At 44.6% G+C, this 22516-nt stretch overlaps 1 long non-coding RNA gene across 13 annotated transcripts in view; it reads left to right on the top strand.

The window, feature by feature from the left end:
- The window catches only part of LOC128109290 (uncharacterized), a 104953-nt gene that overhangs the window by 43112 nt on the left and 39325 nt on the right, over window positions 1-22516 (top strand). The window contains exon 8 of one of the 13 annotated variants that reach the window (XR_008217797.1): window positions 11350-11549. The exons of the other annotated variants lie outside the window; for them this stretch is intronic. This is a non-coding gene — a long non-coding RNA (uncharacterized LOC128109290). Of the gene's footprint in view, window positions 1-11349; window positions 11550-22516 lie in introns of those variants that run through there. 13 annotated transcript variants of the gene reach the window in all.

Below are 22516 nucleotides of genomic sequence, written 5' to 3'. Positions count from 1 at the left end.
TCCTCCAGTTCCGGGGAAGCTTTTTCTGCTCCACCTTGCTCAGGGACTTCTCAGCAAAGTTCTGCTGTTCAGCTCCACCTCACTCAGCCCCCCTAAGGGAACATCTCTGCAAGGTTTTTTCTGCTCAGTCCACTAAGGGACATCTTAGCAAGATTCTTCTTCTCTGCGCCAGCAAAGGAAGATGTTCACACCCAAAACTCTTTTGAGAAAGAGATTTATGGGAAGGAGTCCAAGAGAGTAGCTGCCTCTACCAGGGTGGAGAGAACAGCCCACAACTGACCAGGCAGGGCAGTTTGTATAGGATGTCTCCGGGGCAGAGTCAACCAGTGATTTCTAGTTTTTTTTCTGCCCAGGGACTAGTCAGTTTTGTGAGCTAGGGGCAGAGATGGCCCTAATTTCAGAGCCAAATTGTGTTTCTTTCACTGACTCTGATTCTAGGGACCAAGAGTGTTACTTTGGTACTAGTTTCAGAGTCAGGGCGTGTTTCCTTGGTTCTGGGTTTGGGGATAAAGTGTTCATTTCTCTGGCTCAGGTCCCAAACCCAGGCTGTGTTTCTTTACCTGATTCTGGGCCCCAGGGCCAGGGTGCTACTCTGTGATTGGTTGGTTTCACAAGTCAGTTGGCCAGGGGCAGGGATGGCTCTGATCTGACTGAGCCAAACTGTTTCTTTCTGCCCTGATCTGAGCCATCTTTCCGTAGTTCTGAGCTCCAGGGTCAGGGTGGGTTTCTTTCTTTCTTTCTTTCTTTCTTTCTTTCTTTCTTTCTTTCTTTCTTTCTTTCTTTCTTTCTTTCTTTCTTTCTTCCTTCCTTCCTTCCTTCCTTCCTTCCTTCCTTCCTTCCTTCCTTCCTTTCTTTCTTTCTTTCTTTCTTCCTTTCTTTTTTTTATCCCAAATCATTTTTGTGATTCTTGTTTCTTAAGACACATAGTAATTACAGTTGTTAAAGTAATTTTTGACTGTTCTGGTTTTCTTCATACCATCTTTAAGCCACAGTTTCTGTGCCATGTGACAAAGAGCCTTGGATAAAGTCATGTGTTGGATCCAGAGGACTTTTTTCCACATTTTTCTTTTTCACTTTACTTGACTTTATTTTACCACATAGCACTTTTCACCCCTTGAGACCTTAATTATCAAAATCAGGGTGGGTTTCTTTAGCCAGCCCCTTTTCCCTACACCAATACCCTTTTATTACCATAGTGATCATTCTGAAGAGAGATCTCAAAAATCATTCCCCTACAACTGGAGAGAGAGCTCAGCAGTTGAGAGCACTGGCTGCTCTTGCAGAGGCCCCAGGTTCAATTCCCAGCACCCGCAAGGCAGCTCCCAACTGACTGTAATTCCAGTTCCAGGGAATCCGATGCTCTCTTCCGGTACCAGGTACACGCAGGGTGCACTGATGTATAGGCAGTCAAACACTCATACACGAAATAAATAAATGATAAACATTTAAAAAATTATTCCTCCTATCTAATTGAAACTTTTCCTATTTTGGCCACCATCTCCCCACTCACCCCCACTCTTTTTTCTGTCTGTGACTGTAATGGATGTAGATTACACAAAGGTGAGAACATGAAGTATTTGCAGTTCTCCAAAAGCCTGGCTTGTTTCACTTGTTTCACTTTGCAGGAGGTCCCTGTAAATGTTGTCTCTTGTGTCAGCTCCTTTTTCCTTTGAGACAGAGTCCCACTATGTAGTCCTGAATGACCTGGACTTGTCTATGGAGACCAGGTGGGTCTCTAACTCACAGATATCCTTTTGCCTCTGCCTCTCAAGTGCAGGGGTTGAAGTAACGCACGACCACAACGAGCTCTGTCTCAACTCTAGAAGCCCAGACTCTGAGTCCCAAACAAGTAGGAGGTTTTACAGCACTGTGTTTTAGACTTATTTCTTATGAGGCAATAGGGAAACCAGATAATTAGGAAGCTGAGTTAATAAAAAGAGTGGACTAAAATTAACAAGGTGGCAAGTGGTTTGTATAAGATAGATTAGTAGGGAGGGTTTTTATTTTTGCTGCTGCTGAGTGGTCTTTTTTTGGATCCAGAGACCACAAAATGAACAGAAGTGGACAGTTGTGGGACTACTGGAAGGGGAAGTTATCCAGTATATTCACTTTGGATAATCACACCTGCTTTTATAAAACAATCTTGAAGCATTTTGTCTTTTTCTTAACTGAGTATGTTAAGATCAGAGATTTGTGGAGTCTAAGTAAAAATAAAGTAAGATTAACACTGGCAAACCATTCTGTGGATAACAAGATATATTACTGTAGTGCAAAGACCAAGCCTTTGAGAAGTCCCAATATTTGACATGGGGCAGGGCAGGGGGTAGGTGGGTGGGGTGACACAGGAGGTCTAGCTGACTTTAAACTACCACCGAACATAAAGGAGAGGTGGGAAGAGTATATTTAACAACTACCGAAATGTTATTAGGGATAAATGAAAAAAATGAATGTGTAAGCACTGTTCTATTATCGTCTACAACTCCAGATCTAGCTGTTACCATTGATTATTTATTCCAACAGCGTATTCTGACAGAAGATACTGTCAATTTCATGAATTGTAACTTCTAGTTCAGTATATTGCTTTTCTTTTCATTAGTGCGTTGGAGGTATGCATTGTTAGTATCACCATGCTCCAGAACAGGAAGCAATGGAATAGCATGCTTCAATTTTTTGCTCAAGATATCATGATTTTGATCAAAAAAATGAGTGGAGAGTCCAACCTAGAAATTGTGGTTTCAAAAAGGCCCTGTGCTTCAGGCATACAGGGAGAGTTAGGTATGAGACACAAAAATGGAAAACAGAGTAGAAAGTTACAGATTCAAGATGAACACATCAGAAATGGCACATTGGAGGTCAGGATTAGTCCAGCAGCTTAAATAAATCACAATAAACTGAGAAAATTAATTCTTACGTAAGAATGATTGATAAGCTTCCAAATCAACCTAGAACACAAATTGGGGGAAAGGTTCAAGAGTGGAAAAGGGGCAGGCCCAGCATTTTGTTTTAGCATAAAAGACACCTGGGGTGCAAGAACGAATTGACTCGCTAACGTTCAGGAGCTCCTGGGGTCAAACCCTAGCTCGGGATGGTTGGAGAACCGGGAGGTGGCTCCTTCATGCTGTGTCTGAAGCATACTTCTAATTAGTGGCGATCTTCCCTTAAGCCTTTCGGGAGGGATGGGGTCAGTGCGGCAAGTGCCATCGCTGCTGAGTCCAGCTATAGGGGCGCATACAGAGGGGAACCAAATTGAAGAGAGACCACGAGAGGAAGTAAGCGCTGGGTCTAACTCGGCGACTATTGATGACGTCCCCTCAGGAGGTATCGCTGTTTCCGGTGCTTGGATACCGAGTTTTAAGGGTTTTGTGGGGTTTTTTAGTGGGAGGAGGGCACAAACTGTTGAAGGAACGTGAGATTCTGGGGAAGGAATTTTTCAGGCTCGGATCCACACTCCGGGGATCCCGTTGGGATGAATTTCGTGCAATGTCCTAGGCTTTTCGTTTCAGATTCCCACTGGTGTGAAGTTTCTGAGTGCCAAACCTGTTCCGAGTACCACTTTTGCGGCTCTTTATTCTGGCTGTTTACAGCCTGGTAGTTGCCATCTGATTTGGAGCTCAGGCACTGAGAAACTTCAGAGGGTGATCTATCTTCTGTTAGCAAAACCTACCGCAAAAAAAAAAAAAAAAAAAAGAAAAAGAAAAAAGGAAGAAAGACAGAGACTTACCGCGGACACCAAGTGCCCTCTTCCACACACATATACACAAAGTTTAAAAGAAAGGTTTTGAAGATAAGCCCCGTTACTTGGAAGGCTGACTTAGGAAGATTCCCAAGGGTGGGGGATCATCCTTTGCTACATAGAGAGTACTAGTGAGGGCTCCGTAGCAAGACCCTGTCTCAGTCTCAAACGCGTGCGGGGACACACACACACACACACACACACACACACACACACACACACACACACACACACACACACACACACACGAAGATGGAAGGAAAGGAAGGTCAAGGGAAAGAGGGAGGAAGCATTGGAGGGTAAAATGCACAGAATATTCCTCCCGGCAAGTTTCTTCCTGGTGTTATCTCTAGGTGCCACTTGTTAGAGGACTAAGTACCACTTAAGGCCCAAAGTAGTTAATTGGTGGTCAGATCATTTCCCATGTGGGAGTAGGACCCTCTTGGAGAATGAGTCTTAACCCAGGACAAGTGCTCCATTTACTCATGGAGCCTGTAATTTCATAAGAGGACATTGATGCAGGGCTCACCACCTCGCCTGCAGGAATACTTGTGTACCAATTATTTGGTGTTGGAAGCTTAATTCATAGCAAGGAACTGTGCGCCTACCAGCAAGCAATCTTCTAGTGATGTGGAATCACCAAAACCTGCTGCTGTTATCCAGAGAAGCAACTGGATAGCAGGCAATCTAAACCAGTGATTCTCAAACTTCTGTGTCTGAATCTGCATGACTTACTAAAATACAGATTGAAGTTCTCAGAAAAAGTCTGCACCTTTGTTAATGATTTTTTTTTGGTTTTGTTTTTTATGCTTGCTTGCTTTTATTTTAATTTTTTTACATACTGCATAGAAAATATCTTGTTGATTTTAGTTGTATTATTTTATCAACAAACCACACAATAATTGGTTGAAAGTGACATTTGGATTTATGCATATAGCTTTGAATAATAAGTCAAACTAATTAATATGACAATCACCTAGAATACTGTTTTTGTGGTAGGGAGATTTGTAATGTACTGCTAGCAATTTTGAAATACATAATATGTTTTTAAGTATAGTTTCCATGCTAAGCAATAGGTCTCAAAACTTATTCCTCCTATATCTGAGGCTTCCCACATTTTCACTGTCATCTTCTATTTTTATCACTGTCCAGCAAAGACTTTTGGTTTTTTGTTTGTTTGTTTTCATTTATTTATTTATTTGTTTGTTTTGGGTTTTGGGGACAGGGTTTCTCTGTGTAGCTTTGGCGCCTTTCCTGGAACTCACTCTGTAGCCCAGGCTGGCCTCGAACTCACAGAGATCTGCCTGCCTCTGCCTCCTGCATGCTGGGATTAAAGGTGTGCACCACCACCGCCACCACCACCACCACCACCCGGCTGCTTTTATTTATTTTTTATGAATAAATGTCACCACCATTCTTCATCTGTTTCCAAGAACATAGTAATTTTTAGATTCCTCAAATATGCAATATTTGTTACTTTCTCTCTACTTTTAAAGATGTGTGTGTGTGTGTGTGTGTGTGTGTGTGTGTGTGTGTGTGTGTGTGTGATGTATGCAGATGCCTATAGAGGCCAGAAGAGGGTATTGGATCCCCTGGAGCTGGAGTTATAGGTGGTTGTGAGCCATCTGATATGGGTGCTGGAAACTGAACTCTGATCTTCTAAAGAGCAGCAAGTGTTATTAACTACTGAGGCTCTTCTCCTAATCCAGTATTTGTTGTTCTTTAAAGACTTGTCATATTTCATGCGGGTTTCATCTGTATTGCTGAAAGGGAGAGAAATTTTTATAAGGAAAAAAGTGTTTTATTTTGGAGATGTGCCCCATTTTCTTTTTCCATCTGTTATTGGAAACTAGTCGGCTAATGTGGTTATTGTCAATAATACAGCAATGGATATAGGGATGAATGTATCTCTTGCATATACTTATTTCAAATTAGAATGTAGAAAAAGTGGAGTTGGGTTGCAGTCAGTGGTAGAACACTTAGCTAACAGTGGAAAGTCCTTGCTGTGATCCTTTACACCACATTTAGGTTGGAAGTGTTATATGGTTCTCTTTTTCATTTTTAGGAAGTGTATGTAGTTTTCCATAATGACACTACAAATTTACATTCTCACTAATAAAATTAAAAAAATATATGTTCCCCTTCTCCGCATCTTTTATTTAGTGTGTGCATATATGTGTTTGGGCATGGATAATGTGTGCCATAGCAGCCATGTAGAGGCCAGAATACATCTTGCAGGAGTTGGTTCTCTTTCCACCATGTGGGTCCTGAGGATTGAACTCAGGCCATCAGGCTTGGTGCTAGATACCTTTAGTCACTGAGCCAGCTCAGCAGCCCTGTTTGCAGTATTGGTTAAACCAGGGATCTTGACATGCTGGACAAGCACTCTGCCATTGTGCTACAACTCTGACCTCTCATCTTTGTGATGATAGCCATTTCAACACATAGATACAAAACAACAAAACAAAATCTTCATTTGAGTGTGTAGTTTGCGATGAGTGGAGAAATCATCCCTCTTTGGACCATATAAGCAAACTTTTTGGTTCTCCTGATGAGTCAGCTTGGAGACAGTCTCCTGACCTGCTTCCCCTGGTGTTGTAAGATTAGAGCTAATAAAAAGCTTTTCCCAAGGGGTTATTTGTATTCTGCTTATAGTAATGTGGTGTTGTGGGGTATTTGCACACTGTATGAAGATGTATTGCTGTGACTGGTGTAATTAAAAATCCGAATGGCCAAAAGCTAGGCAGGAGGTATAGGCAAGACTTCCGGGCAGAGAGAGAACTCTGGGAAGAAGAAAGGCAGAGTCCCCAGCCAGAGTTGGAGGAAGCAGGAAAGCAGGACATGCAGTATGGAAGAGAGAGACAAGTCATGTGGCAGAATGTAAGTTAGAAATATGGGTTAAGTTATAAGAACTAGTTAGAAAAAAAGCCTAAGCTAAGGCCAAGCTTTCATAATTAAAGAAGTGTCCATGGTGTCATCATTTGTGAGCTGGTGGCCCAAAGAAAAGCTGGACTCTGCACTGATAACAGGAAAGAAGCAGCAGACAGCAGCCTCAGGAAGAGCTCGCCAGAAGCTGCTGCTGTCAGAGTGGCAAGGTGGCCCGCTGCTTGCTAGCTGGAGATGCAGGCTTGTGAGGTTAGCAGGCCTCACAAGTTACAGAAGTGGCCAGGCTGCATGACGGGTAAAGGAGAAGCAGCTTAAAAGTTCAAAACGGCAGGAAGAAGCGGGTTATGGAAGTCGGGAGGCTGGGGAGCTGAGGCTGAAGACAGGTAGAAGGCTGTAACGAGCCAGAGCAAAACCGAAGGTGCTGGTTGCTAGAAGCGTTTCAGAGAGCTGTCAAACCTTAGACACCCCAAACCTCAAACTGCAACACTGGCCGATGTCGTCATAGGCCTGCTGAAAAGCTGCAATGCAAGCTGCTTCAAAGGGCTAAGGAATTCCTTGCTTCCTAGGCATAAACAAAAGCAGCACCACTTGCAGAGTAAAGGGTCCTGTCCTGATACCTTGTGTCTTTAACACTAGTCCCAGCAGTCCCTAGCTAGGCCACCAGGGGGAGTGCTTCTTGCTGACAAGGTTGAAATAATCCTGAGCCATCTAGATAGAGTTCACTGCCAGGCCTCGTGCTCTCTGAGGAGTGGATGGGGGTGGGGGGTGGGGGGAAGGTGTGTGGTGGGGAGCAGGAGAAGGGAAGGGAGAGGGAACTGTGATCGGTATGTAAAATGAAAAAAAAATTCAGATTAAAAAGAAGAAAGAAGCCAGGCAGTGATGGTGCAGGCCTTTAATCCCAGCACTCGAGAGGCAGAGCCAGGCGGATCTCTGTGAGTTCGAGGCCAGCCTGGTCTAAAGCAAAATCCAGGACAGGTACCAAAGCTACACAGAAAACCCCTGCCTCGGGGGGGGGGGGGGGGGGGGGGAGGAAAGAAAGAAAGAAAAAGCAAATTCTCACGAGTTAGCTTTATCTTCTCATATAGTCTGTGAACTAGGTGTGCATTAGGCAGAGAACTAGCACAGAGAGACTAAATTGGTACCAGAGGAAAAGGGAGATCACTCATCATGGGAGGTCACCCACCATGTCACAGGCTGACCCTTGTGATGGCAAAAGGTCCACCCCCATACAAAACCTGTCTTGGCTGACGGTACACCTTCAGAAGCCAGAGCAAGCACCTAGAGTAATTGTGTAGTTTCCTCAGTGCGTCTGCAGAGTATTCAAAATAGCAATACTGGTATATAAGGAGTCTACCAGGCCTAAGGCATCAAGCTGCCCCTTAGGGCAAGCAGGGGAACACAGGAGAAAAGCAGTTCAACAACTTCTAGTTAAAGGATCAATGATCTTGCCACCGATGTCTTTGCTTATCAAAGGAAAATGAACATCAGAAGGAGTGCTCATAATCAGAACTTACTATAGCCTGGTGTGATAACACCTCCTGACCCCCAGTTCCAGCACTCATGATGCTGAGGCAATAGGTTCATGAGTTCCGGAACAGCCAGGGGAACATAGCAAGTTCCAGGCCAACCAGAACCAAATAGCAAGCTCTCTCAAACAAACAAAAGCAAGAAAACTATAAAAGTAAATCAGCATTAGCAGTGATAATAAATTTAACTGAGTTTCATAATTAACCAGTGCCCCAAGGAGATATAAATCAGTATCATTTAGGGGTAATTCTTCATATGTCTATTGGCCACATGTATGTATGCCTTCAAGAATTGTCTGGGGCTGGAAGGATAGCTCAGCTGTTAAAGGCTAGGCTCACAACCAAAAATATAAAGAGTTTGGTTCCCAGCACCCACAGCTGTCCCTCCAGCTACCTTTATTTTTCCTGCCGGGCAGCGGTGATGCACGCCTTTAATCCCAGCAATGGGAGGCAGAGCCAGGCTCTGAGTTAAAGGCCAGCCTGGTCTATAGAGTGAGATCCAGGACAGGCACCAAAACTAAACAGAGAAACCCTATCTCAGGGGAAAAAAAAAAAGAATTGTGGCTGGGCGGTGGTGGCGCACGCCTTTAATCCCAGCACTCGGGAGGCAGAGCCAGGCGGATCTCTGTGAGTTCGAGGCCAGCCTGGGCTACCAAGTGAGTTCCAGGAAAAGGCGCAAAGCTACACAGAGAAACCCGTCTCGAAAAACCAAAAAAAAAAAAGAAGATAGAATCCTTTTTTTTTTTTTTTTTTTTTTGGTTTTTTCAAGACAGGGTTTCTCTCTGTAGTTTTGGTGCCTGTCCTGGACCTCGCTTTATAGACCAGGCTGGCCTCGAACTCACAGAGATCCGCCTGGCTCCGCCTCCCAAGTGCTGGGATTAAAGGCGTGCGCCACCAAATCATTTTTTTAACTCAAGGACAGGGAATCAGAAATGCAATTGCAGCTGATCTTTATTGGATGTCCTACAGTTTTCTGGAAGGGGGCAGCCCACAGTTACACCCGCTCTCGAAACCCTCCCACCAACCTGAAAATGGCCAGGACACATTTCATTAATCATAGACTTCCACTGGCTCCCTGCCAGATCTCTCCCCAGACACATTACAAAACAAATGAAACCCAGCCCCAAGTACACAGATACACACAAAACAAACAAAGCAAAGCCAGGACAACAGAACACAAATCGGAACGTCCACACTGGCCTGGGTAGGTCTGTCCTGCCACTGTCCAGGGAGCCAAGAATACGCTAAGATTGAAGCCATGGTTTTCAACTGAGAACCTCCCCGGAAATGCCAGGTTAGGGGTGAAAAAGGTCTCTGTAGAAGAGCTCTGGTATTTGGCACTAGGAGAAAGACATATTTTCCCCTTTAGGTAACTGGAAGCCTATGGCCTATGGCTAAATCTTCACTTGCATAGTTCCTGATTTTTGCTGCATCTTAAAAACACTTTTTAAGTATGGTATTTAATTTAGGGTCTCGCACCTACTAGGTAAGCACTCTACCACTGAGGTGTAGTGGTATGGTTTACCACTACGGTATGGTAAACCAGCTATGGCTTAATCTTTTCTGTAAGTTGTAACACTAAGCTAGCAGAGAAATTGAGAATTTCTTTCTCCTCAGCTTTGGCCAAAATTCTAAATAAATTAATTTGCTTGTTTTACATAGATTGATTTTTTTTTAATGCAGGCGAGCATTTGGGCCCAAAGCCAGGCTTTATAGCTGGAGATCCATCAGCTGGATGGACAGTACCTTGGAGGTTTTAGAATTCTAGTGTGTGGAATAACCATATTACAAGCCAGTCAGCAAGACAGACAGGCAGACAGACAGACAGACAGACAGACACACGCGCGCACACACACACACACACACACACACACACACACACACACACACATACTCACCCCTCTTGAAAATTGAGTGATTTCCCATGATGAGTGATTGCCCTTTTCCTCTGGCATTGATTTAGCCTCTCTGTCCTAACCCTCTGCCTAATGCACACCGATTCCCCTAGACTGTCTCTGTGAGGAGATAAAGCAAACTTGGGAAGTGTGGACTTTGCAGCACTTTGTCCGAAAAGTGACTGTCAGATAGGAATGACTGAATCTTATGGAAACATATGTTGCAGGGAACACATCTGTGAAGACATTTAGCGCTTCAATTTCCTTTGGTCACAGTGCTTATTTACTAGAAGTATATTTACTAGAAGTTAGAAGGGGGTGTTTGCTTATTTTTTTATCATTATTTCAGAGAAAAATATAATAATATAATAATATTTCCAATAACAAGTATGGAAGTTTCATTCCCTTAATGTGGTAGAATTCAGATCGTGTGTGTGTGTGTGTGTGTGTGTGTGTGTGTGTGTGTGTGTGTGTGTGTGTGTGTATAGTGCTGACTATTGGCCCAGCCCATAGTGCTTGCTTGGCAAATGCTTCATTACCAACATACATCTCCAACTCATTCATTACTGTTTGGGGAAGGTTAATATTCTGCCATTCAGAAAGTCCCTATGCATAGGTTTTATTCTATTTAGGGTGTAATCAATCTCATCAATCTCTGTATGAAATAATAATCTTGCTATGTGTAGTTGTTGGGGTCAGAATTTCTTAGCAGTAGTCAGAATTTAAACTGACAAAAAAATGCACAGTATGGCTTCTTGTGTCTTGAAAATTCTACAAGACTGTCTTAGAGCTGAGGCTGAATTGTGTTCATGGTCAGGCTATTGGATGAGTATCATTGGCACTGAGTGAGACCATGTTGGTTTTGCTCCTAACAGACAATTTCTTTGGCCATGGACGTACAGCTGAGCCATTCCACAAACACCACAAATAAACAATTTCAATCATCAATTACAAGTACCATTTTTGACCCTCAAGAAACTCTGTAAGATATGAGGAAGGATATGATTGACTTTAAACGCCTCACTTAACATTTCACTCAGAGGCTTTGTGCCCTCACAGAATATTTTAAGTACAGCTACAGTTCTCAGAGCAAAATGTATAGAGCAACTCAATGAAATAATACCCAGTAGCCACCAGGTGGCGAAATTGCATATGGATTTAAGCAGCACAGGCCAATAAGGGCCACATTCCAGCCTCAAGGCCACGTTTGTGCCTATATCAGGGTTTCTGTTCTGGCTACAAAAGTTAAAGTGGTGATTTTATTTATTTTTATTCCATTGGTTTTGGAACACTTCCATTCCTGTCCAAGACTGCTTTGAGAGCCATGTGGTGCTGTACCTTGCTGTACCTGCTGTGACATTCCAGGTAGAAGAGAGAAATGATGCGCAGATGTTTCCAGTTCTGCAGGTGTTGAGATTCTAGTCTGCACATCACTGCTCATCCCTGCACTTGCCACCATATGGATGGATTTAAAGGATGAGGAGAAAAGAGAAACTGACATTTTTTGAGACATCAAATACTCTAATCCTAAATATATTATAATTTAACTTAACTGCTATGAAAGTAAGAGTCTTGAAAGATTAACATTCATTTTAGAATACTTTCTTCCATACCAATAGAAGATAAGGAAATTTAAAGTGGTAATATTGATTCTATGGGAGTGTTGCAACTCTGGGGGAAGGGTATCCTGACTGGTGAGGGAGTCAGGCGACACCTTGAGCTGCTCAGACAGCTCAGGCAGCTGAGCTGTCCACTCAGCCCTGGAGGGGAAGGCATCCTGACTGTTCTGAAGCCAGGCAATACCTTGAGTTGGGGTGCTGTGGGGAATGGTCTCCACACAGGATGTAGCTAGCAATCCTGCTCCTCTCCTGGAGAGCCACTACAGCTGAGCATGGCTCAGCCCCCACTTAAAGGGGGCTTCCTAGCAGAGCTCTGCTTCTTCTATGGTCCAAGATACTGCTTCTTTGGCTTCACTCTACTAAAGGGGAAACCCCAGCAGAAATGTAGCAATCTCCTCCAGCTCCGAGTCTGCTCCACCTCGCTCAGCCCACCTAAGGGAACATCTCTACAAAGTTTTTTTTCTGCTCAGTCCACTCTGAGGGACATTTAGCAAGGTTAATCTCTGCCCTGGCAAATGAAGATCGTCAAACCGAAAAATTTTGAAAAAGAGATTAATTTGGGAAGGAGTCAAGAGATGTCTGCCTCTACCAGGATGGGAAAGAACAGCCACAAACTGAACAGAGAGGGTGGTTTATAGGATCTCTGGGGGGCGGAGTTTCTCAACTGAGAATATTTTCTGTCCAGGGATTGGTTACATCTCTGTTCAGGAATTGGTTATTTTTGTGGGTTAGGAGCAGAGAAGGCTGTGATCTCAGAGACAAACTGTGATTCTTTCCCTGGGCTTTCGTAGTTTTTTCACTATAATTCTAAGGACAGGACATATTTCTTTGAATGGCTCTGATTCTAGGGACAAAGTGTGTGTTTTTGGAACTGGTTTCAGATTCAGGGCATGTGTCTTTGGTGCTGTATGGTGGTATTTTATTTGTACTAAAATGTGATTTTAATTGTATGTTAATAAATAAAGTTGCCCAGGGGTCAGAGCTATTAGAGCCATAGCAAGAGCATGGCGGTGGTGGCGCACGCCTTTGATCCCAGCACTTGGTAGACAGAGCTAGGTAGATCTCTGTGTGTAAAAGGATACAGCCAGCATTGGAGACACACGCCTTTAATCTCAATACCAACCATAGAAGACCTGGAGGTCTGTATAGATAGGCAGTGACAAGGCAGTCATGTGTTTGGGTTTACAACCAATGAGAAGGCAGAACAGAAAGACTATAAAAACAAACATACAAAAAGTAGCTCCTTTTCGGAGAGCTCTCTTGGCTAAAGAGGATCCCTAAAGCCGGAAGGGTAAGGCTTTTAGCTCTGACCTCTTGGCTTTCTTCTCTGAATCGGCTCTGTGTTTCTTATTTAATAAGACGGTTGGTTACATCTACATTTGGTGGTGGCGCACGCCTTTAATCCCAGCACTTGGTAGACAGAGCTAGGTAGATCTCTGTATGTAAAAAAATACAGCCAACATTAAAGACACATGCCTTTAATCTCAATCCCAACCATAAAAAAACTAAAAGTCTCTACAAAGAAACAATAACAAGACAGTTACATGTTTGGGTTTACAACCAATAAAAAGACAAAACAAAAAAACTATAAAAACAAACACGCAAAAAATACCTCCTTTTCGGAGAGCTCTCTTGACTAAAGAGGATCCCTAAAACAAAAAGAGTAAGGCTTTTAGCTCTGACCTCTTGGCTTTCTTCTCTAAATCGGCTCTGCGTTTCTTATTTAATAAAACGGTTGGTTACATCTACAGTGCTGCATATATGGATAAACTGTTTCTTTCTCTGGCTCAGGTCTCAGGGCCAGGGTATGTTTATTACCCTGGTTCTGGGATGTAGTTTCAGGATGCCTGATTTTCAAATCTGTAATTGGTTGGTTTCACAGGTCAGTTCCTTAGAGGCAGAGATGGCTGTGATCTCAGAGCAAAACTGGGTTTCTTTCACTGGCCTTTCTTAGCCTTTTGATTCTAATTCTAAGGCAGGGCAGATTTCTTTCACTGGCTGTGATTCGAAGGACAAAGTGTGTTTCCTTGTCACTGGTGTCAGAGTCAGGGCATGCTTCTTTGGTGCTGCAATGAGGCATACAGTGTTTCTTTGTCTGGCTCAGGTCCCAGATCCAGGGTTTGTGTTTGTGTGTGTGTGTGTGTGTGTGTGTGTGTGTGTGTGTGTGTGTGTGTGTGTGTGTTCTCCTGGATCTGGAACGCAGGGTCAGGTTACATGATTTCCTGCTCTGTGATTGGTTGGTTTCACTGGTTAGTCAGAGGGAGAGATGGCTGTGCTCTCAGAGCCAAACTGTGTTTCTTTCACTGGCCTTTCTCAGCTTTTTGGCTCTAATTCAGGGGCCAGGGCACATTTCTTTCACTGGCTGAGATTCTAAGGACAAACTGGGTTTCTTTGGCAGTGGTTTCCCAGTCAGGACATGTTTCTGTGGCTCAGGGCTTAGGGATGAATTGTTTCTTTCGCTGGCTCAGGCCTCAGATCCAGGGTGTGTTTCTTTCCCTGGTTCTGGTCTCCATGGTGAGGTCACTTAATTTCCTCTTCTGTGATTGGTTGGTTTCACTGGTTGGCTAAAGGCAGAGATGGCTGTGCTCTCAGAGCCAAACTGTGTTTCTTTCCCTGGCCTTTCCTAATATTTTGGCTCTAATTCTGAGGCCAGTCCATTTTCCTTTCACTGGTTCTGATTCTAGGCACAAAGGTGTATCTTTGGGTCTGTTTTCACAGTCAGAGCATGTTTCTTTGGTGCTGGCTTTAGAGATAAAGTGTTTCTTTCTGAGGCTCAGGTCCCAGATGCAGGCTGTGTATCTTTCCCTTGTTCTGGGAGGCAGTTTCAGGGTGCCTGATTTCCTGCTCTGTGATTGGCTGGTTTCACAGGTCAGTTCCTTAGAGGCAGAGATGGCTGTGATCTGAGAGCCAAACTGTGTTTCCTTCACTGGCCTTTCTTAGCCTTCAATTCCAATTCTACCGCAGGGCACTTTTCTTTCACTGGCTGTGATTCTAGGGACAAAGTGTGTTTCTTTGGCACCAGTGTCAGAGTCAGGGCATGCTTCTTTGGTGCTATATTGAGGGAAAAAGTGTTTCTTTTCTTTTTTTTTTCTTTTTTTGGTTTTTTGAGACAGGGTTTCTCTGTGTAGCTTTGCACCTTTCCTGGGGCTCACTTGGTAGTTCAGGCTTGCCTTGAACACACAGATATCCCCTTGGATCTGCATTCGGAGTGCTGGGATTAGAGGTGTGCACCACCACTGCCCAGGGGGAAAATTGTTTCTTTGTCTGGCTCAGGTCCCAGATCCAGGGTGTGTGTTTGAGTGGGTTTTTTTTTTTTCTGGCTCTGAGATGAAGGGTCAGGTTACATGATTTCCTGCTCTGTGATTGGTTGGTTTCACTGGTTAGTCAGAGGGAGAGATGGCTGTGCTCTCAGAGCCAAACTGTGTTTCCTTCCCTGGCCTTTCTCAACTTTTTGGCTCTTACATGGGGCCAGGGCACATTTCTTTCACTGACTGTGATTCTAGGGACAAAGTGTGTTTCTTTGGCAGTGGTTTCCCAGTCAGGACATGTATCTGTGGCTCTGGGCTTAGGGATGAATTGTTTCTTTCGCTGGCTCAGGTCTCAGATCCAGGGTGTGTTTCTTTCCCTGGTTCTGGTCTCCATGGTGAGGTCACTTAATTTCCTCTTCTGTGATTGGTTGGTTTCACTGGTTGGCTAAAGGCAGAGATGGCTGTGCTCTCAGAGCCAAACTGTGTTTCTTTTTCTGGCCTTTCCTAATATTTTGGCTCTAATTCTGAGGCCATGGCATTTTATTTTCACTGGTTCTGATTCTAGGGACAAAAGTGTATCTTTGGGTCTTGTTTCACAGTCAGGGCTGTATTTCTTTGGTGCTGGCTTTAGGGATAAAGTGTTAATTTCTGAGGCTCAGGTCCACGATGCAGGCTGTGTTTCTTTCCCTTGTTCGGGAATGCAGTTTCAGGATGACTGATTTCCTGCTCTGTGATTGGTTGGTTTCACAGGTCAGTTCCTTAGAAGCACAGATGGTTGTGATCTCAGAGCAAAACTGAGTTTCCTTTACTGGACTTTCTTAGCCTTTTGGCTCTAATTCTGGGGCCAGGGCACATCTCTTTCACTGGCTGTGATTCTAGGGACACAGTGTGTTTCCTGGGCACTGGTGTCAGAGTCAGGGCATGCTTCTTTTATTCTGTCTTTAGGAATAAACTGTTTCTACTAGTGGTGCAGGTCCCAGACCCAGGGTGTATTTCTTAATGTGGTTCTGGTATCCAGGGTCAGACTGTCTAATATTCTGCTCTTTGATTGGTTGGTTGCACTGGTTGGTCAGGGGCAGAGTTGCTTTTGATCTCAGAGCCAAACTTTATTTCTTTCACTGTCCTTTCTTAGCTTTTAGGCTCTAATTCTAGGGCCAGGGCATTTCTTTCACTGGCTTGGATTCTAGGGATAAAGTGTGTTTCCTTGGCAGTGGTTTCAAAGACAGGGACTGTTTCTTTTGTGCTGGCTTTGCGGATAAAGTGTTTTTTCCTGTGGCTCAAATCCCCATTCTAGGCTGTGTTTCTTTCCCTGGTTCTGGGATACCTGATTTCCCTGGTCAGGGTCCCTGATTTCCTGCTCTGTGGTTGGTTGATTTCACAGGTCAGTTCCTCAGGGGCAGAGATGGCTGTGATCTCAGAGCCAAACTGTGTTTCTTTCACTGGCTTTTCTTAGATTTTTGGCTCTAATTCTAGGGCCAGGGCATTTCTTTCACTGGCTTGGATTCTAGGGATAAAGTGTGTTTCCTTGGCAGTGGTTTCAGAGTCAGGGTCTGTTTTTTTTGGTGCTAACTTTGGGGATAAAGTGTTTTTTCTGTGGCTCAAATCCCCATTCTAGACTGTGTTTCTTTCCCTGGTTCTGGGATACCTGGTTTTCCTGGTCAGGGTCCCTGATTTCCTGCTCTGTGATTGGTTGTTTTCACAGTTCAGTTCCTCAGGGGCAGAGATGGCTGTGATCTCAGAGCCAAATTGTGTTTCTTTCACTGGCTTTTCTTAGATTTTTGGCTCTAATTCTAGGGCCAGGGCATATTTTTTCACTGACTCTGATTCTAGATATAAACTGTATTTCTCTAGCACTGGTTTCACTGTCCCGCAAGTTTTCCTTGGCTCTGGGTTTAGAGATGTAAAGTGTTTCCTTCTCTGGCTCAGGTCCCAGACCCAGGGTGTGATTTTTAACCTGGTTCTGGTCTCTAGGGTGAGCTTACTTGATTTCCTCTTGTGTGATTGGTTGGTTTCACTGGTTGGCTGAAGGCAGAGATGGCTGTGATCTCAGAGCCAAACTGTGTTTCCTTCACGGGCCTTTCTTAGATTTTTGGCTCTAATTCTGAAGTCAGGGCACATTTCTTTCACTGGCTGTGATTCTAGGGACAAAGTGTGTTTCTTTGGGTCTGGTTTCACAGTCAGGGCAGGTATCTTTGGTGCTACATTGAGGGAGCAAGTGTTTCTTTCTCTGGCTAGGGTCCCAGATCAAGGGTGTTTTTTGTTTGTTTGTTTGCTTTCTCCTAGTTCTGGGATGCAGGGTTAGGTTACGGGATTTCCTGCTCTGTGATTGGTTGGATTTACTGGTTAAGTCAGAGGGAGAGATGGCTGTGCTCTCAGAGCCAAACTGTGTTTCTTTCACTGGCCTTTCTCAGCTTTTTGGCTCTAATTCTGGGGCCAGGGCACATTTCTTTCACTGGCTGAGATTCTAGGGACAAAGTGTGTTTCTTTGGCACTGGTGTCAGAGTCAGGGCATGTTTCTTTGGTGCTGGCTTTAGGGATAAAGTGTTTTTTGGTGTGGCTCAAGTCCCCAATCCCGGCTGTGTCTTTCCCTGGTACTGGGATGAAGGATCAGGGTCCCTGATTTCCTGCTCTGTGGTTGGTTATTTTCACAGGTCAGTTCCTTATAGGTATTGATGGCTGTGATCTCAGAGCCAAACTGTTTTTCTTTCCCTGGCCTTTCTTAGCTTTTTGGCTCCAATTCTAAGGCCAGCCCAATTCTTCTGCCCCCACCCCAATGGCTCTGATTCTAGGGACAAAGTGTGTTACCTTGACAGTGGTTTCAGAATTAGGGCATATTTCTTTGGCTCTGGGTTTAGGGATAGAGTGTTTCTTACTCTGGCTCATGTCCCAGGTCCAGGGTGTGTTGCTTTCCCTGGTTCCTGGCAATTGTGTCAGGTGACTTGATTTCCTGCTCTGTGATTGGTTGATTTTACTGATTGGATAAAGTCAGAAATGGCTGTGATCTCAGAACCAAACTGTGTTTCTTTCCCTGGCCTTTCTTAGCTTTTTGGATCTAATTCTGAGTCCAAGGCATGCTTCTTTTACTGGCTATGATTTAGGCACAAATTGTATTTCTTTGGTTCTGTTTTCAGAGTCAGGACATGGTTCTGTGGCTCTGGCTTTAGGGATAATGTGTTTCCTTCTCTGGCTCAGGTCTCAGATCCAGGGTGTGTTTCTTTCCCTGGTTCTGGTCTCTATGGTGAGGTCACTTAATTTCCTCTTCTGTGATTGGTTGGTTTCACTGGTTGGCTAAAAGCAGAGATGGCTGTGATCTCAGAGCCAAACTGTGTTTCTTTCCCTGGGCTTTCTTAGCATTTTGGCTCTAATTGTGATGCCATGGCAGTTTGCTTTCACTGGTTCTGATTCTAGGGACAGAGTGTGATTCTTTGGCACTAGTGTCAGAGTCAGGGCATGGTTCTTTGGTGCTGCATTGAGGGAAAAATTCTCTCTCTCTCTCTCTCTCTCTCTCTCTCTCTCTCTCTCTCTCTCTCTCTCTCTCTCTCTCTCTCTCTCTCTCTTTTGGTTTTTCGAGATAGGCATTCTCTGTGTAGCTTTGAGCCTTTCCTGGGGCTCACTTGGTAGTCCAGGAGGGCCTCAAACAAACAGAGATCCCCCTGGATCTGCCTTCAGAGTGCTGGGATTAGAGGTGTGTACCACCACCACCAAGCAGGAGACAGTGTTTCTTTGTCTGGCTCAGGTCCCAGATCCAGGGTGTGTGTGAGTGGTTTTTTTTTTCCCTGTCTCTGGAATGCAGGGTCAGGTTACATGATTTCCTGCTCTGTGATTGGTTCATTTCACTGGTTAGCCAGAGGGAGAAATGGCTGTGCTCTCAGAGCCAAACTGTGTTTCTTTCACTGGCCTTTCTCAGATTTTTGGCTCAAATTCTGGGGCCAGGGCACATTTCTTTCACTGACTGTGATTCTAGGGACAAAGTGTGTTTCGTTGGCAGTGGTTTCCCAGTCAGGACATGGTTCTGTGGCTCTGGGTTTAGGGATGAATTGTTTCTTTCGCTGGCTCAGGTCTCAGATCCAGGGTGTGTTTCTTTCCCTGGTTCTGGTCTCCATGTTGAGGTCACTTAACTTCCTCTTCTGTGATTGGTTGGTTTCACTGGTTGGCTCAAGGCAGAGATGGCTGTGATCTCAGAGCCAAACTGTGTTTCTTTCCCTGGGCTTTCTTAGCATTTTGGCTCTAATTGTGAGGCCATGGCATTTTCCTTTCACTGGTTCTGACTCAGGGACAAAAGTGTATCTTTGGTCTCGTTTCACAGTCAGGGCTGTATTTCTTCAGTGCTGGCTTTAGAGATAAAGTGTTTCTTTCTGAGGCTCAGGTCCCAGATGCAGGCTGTGTTTCTTTCCCTTGTTCTGGAATGCAGTTTAAGGGTGCCTGATTTCCTGCTATGTAATTGATTGGTTTCACAGGTCAGTTCCTTAGAGGCAGAGATGGCTGTGATCTCAGAGCCAAAGTGGGTTTCCTTCACTGGCCTTTCTTAGCCTTTTGGCTCTAATTCTGGGGCCAGGGCCCATCTCTTTCACTGACTGTGATTCTAGGGACAAAGTGTGTTTCCTTAGCACTGGTGTCAGAGTCAGGGCATGCTTCTTTTATTCTGGCTACAGAAATGAACTGTTTCTTTTAGTGGCGCAGGTCCCAGACAAAGGGTGTGATCCTTAACCTTGTTCTGGTATCCAGGGTCAGGTGTCTGATAGTCTGCTCTGTGATTGGTTCGTTTCACTGGTTGGTCAGGGGCAGAGTTGCCTTTGATCTCAGAGCCAAAGTTTATTTCTTTCACTGGCCTTTCTTAGCTTTTAGGCTCTAAGTCTGGGGCCAGGGCATTTCTTTCACTAGCTGTCATTCTAGGGATAAAGTGTGTTTCCTTGGCAGTGGTTTCAGAGTCAGGGACAGTTTCTTTGGTGCTGGCTTTGGGGATAAAGTGTTTTTTTCTGTGGCTCAAAAGCCCATTCCAGACTGTGTTTCTTTCCCTGGTTCTGGGATACCTGATTTCCCTGGTCAGGATCCCTGATTTCCTGCTCTGTGATTGGTTGATTTCACAGGTCAGTTCCTCAGGGGCAGAGATGGCTGTGATCTCAGAGCCAAACTGTGTTTCTTTCACTGGCTTTTCTTAGATTTTTGGCTCTAATTCTAGGGCCAGGGCATATTTTTTTCACTGACTCTGATTCTAGATATAAAGTGTGTTTCTCTAGCATTGGTTTCACTGTCCCGCAAGTTTTCCTTGGCTCTGGGTTTAGAGATGTAAAGTGTTTCCTTCTCTGGCTCAGGTCCCAGACCCAGGGTGTGCTTGTTTCGCTGGTTCTGGTCTCCAGGGTGAGCTTACTTGATTTCCTCTTGTGTGATTGGTTGGTTTCACTGGTTGGCTGAGGGCAGAGATGGCTGTGATTTCAGAGCCAAACTGTGTTTCTTTCACTGGCCTTTCTCAGATTTTTGGCTCTAATTCTGATGTCATGGCACATTTCTTTCACTGACTGTGATTCTAGGGACAAAGTGTGTTTCTTTGGCAGTGGTTTCCCAGTCAGGACATGTATCTGTGGCTCTGGGCTTAGGGATGAATTGTTTCTTTCGCTGGCTCAGGTCTCAGATCCAGGGTGTGTTTCTTTCCCTGGTTCTGGTCTCCATGGTGAGGTCACTTAATTTCCTCTTCTGTGATTGGTTGGTTTCACTGGTTGGCTAAAGGCAGAGATGGCTGTGATCTCAGAGCCAAACTGTGTTTCTTTCCCTGGGCTTTCTTAGCATTTTGGCTCAAATTCTGAGGCCAGGCCATTTTTCTTTCACTGGTTCTGATTCTAGGGACAAAAGTGTATCTTTGGGTCTTGTTTCACAGTCAGGGCTGTATTTCTTTGGTGCTTTCTTCAGGGATAAAGTGTTTCTTTCTGAGGCTCAGGTCCACGATGCAGGCTGTGTTTCTTTCCCTTGTTCTGGGAGGCAGTTTCAGGATGACTGATTTTCTCCTATGTGATTGGTTGGTTTCACAGGTCAGTTCCTTAGAGGCAGAGATGGTTGTGATCTCAGAACAAAACTGAATTTCCTTCACTGGCCTTTCTTAGCCTTTTGGCTCTAATTTTGGGGCCAGGGCACTTTTCTTTCACTGGCTGTGATTCTAGGGACAAAGTGTGTTTCCTTGACACTGGTGTCAGAGTCAGGGCATTCTTCTTTTATTCTGTCTTTAGGAATAAACTGTTTCTTTTAGTGGTGCAGGTCCCAGACAAAGGGTGTGATTCTTAACCTGGTTCTGGTATCCAGGGTCAGGTCTGATAATCTACTCTGTGATTGGTTGGTTGCACTGGTTGGTCAGGGGCAGAGTTGCTTTTGATCTCAGAGCCAAACTTTATTTCTTTCACTGTCCTTTCTTAGCTTTTAGGCTCTAATTCTAGGGCCAGGGCATTTCTTTCACTGGCTTGGATTCTAGGGATAAAGTGTGTTTCTTTAGCAGTGGTTTCAGAGTCAGGGACTGTTCCTTTTGTGCTGGCTTTGGAGATAAAGTGTTTTTTTCTGTGGCTCAAATCCCCATTCTAGGCTGTGTTTCTTTCCCTGGTTCTGGGATACCTGGTTTACCTAGTCAGGTTCCCTGATTTCCTGCTCTGTGATTGGTTGATTTCACAGTTCAGTTCCTCAGGGGCAGAGATGGCTGTGATCTCAGAGCCAAACTATGTTTCTTTCCCTGGCCTTTTCTTAGATTTTGGGCTCTACTTCTAGGGCCAGGGCAGATTTCATTCACTGGCTGTGATTCTAGGGACAAAGTGTGTTTCTGTGGCACCAGTGTCAGAGTCAGGGCATGCTTCTTTGGTGCTGCATTGAGGGAGAAAGTGTTTTTTGTCTGGCTCAGGTCCCAGATCCAGGGTGTGTGTGTGTGTGTGTGTGTGTGTGTGTGTGTGTGTGTGTGTGTGTGTGTGTGTGTGTGTGTGTGTGTGTGTTTTCCTGGCTCTGGAACGCAGGGTCAGGTTACATGATTTCCTGCTCTGTGATTGGTTGGTTTCACTGGTTAGTCAGAGGGAGAGATGGTTGTGCTCTCAGAGCCAAATTGTGTTTTTTTCACTGGCCATTCTCAGCATTTTGGCTCTAATTCTGGGGCCAGGGCACATTTCTTTCACTGGCTGAGATTCTAAGGACAAAGTGTGTTTCTTTGGCAGTGGTTTCCCAGTCAGGACATGTTTCTGTGGCTCTGGGTTTAGGGATGAATTGTTTCCTCCTCTGGCTCAGGTCTCAGATCCAGGGTGTGTTTCTTTCCCTGGTTCTGGTCTCCATGGTGAGGTCACTTAATTTCCTCTTCCGTGATTGGTTTTTTTCACTGGTTGGCTAAAGGCAGAGATGGCTGTGATCTCATAGCCAAACTGTGTTTCTTTCCCTGGCCTTTGTTAGCATTTCTGCTCTAATTGTGAGGATATGGCATTTTCCTTTCACTGGTTCTGATTCTAGGGACAAAGGTGTATCTTTGGGTCTGCTTTCACAGTCAGGGCTGTATTTCTTCGGTGCTGGCTTTAGGGATAAAGTGTTAATTTCTGAGGCTCAGGTCTCAGATGCAGGCTGTGTATCTTTCCCTTGTTCTGGAATGCAGTTTCAG

This window comes from Peromyscus californicus, unplaced genomic scaffold, assembly GCF_007827085.1.
Source record: "Peromyscus californicus insignis strain IS unplaced genomic scaffold, ASM782708v3 Scaffold_10__1_contigs__length_136768540, whole genome shotgun sequence".
NCBI lineage: Eukaryota > Metazoa > Chordata > Mammalia > Rodentia > Cricetidae > Peromyscus > Peromyscus californicus.
This window is presented reverse-complemented; position numbering and strand designations above follow the sequence as displayed.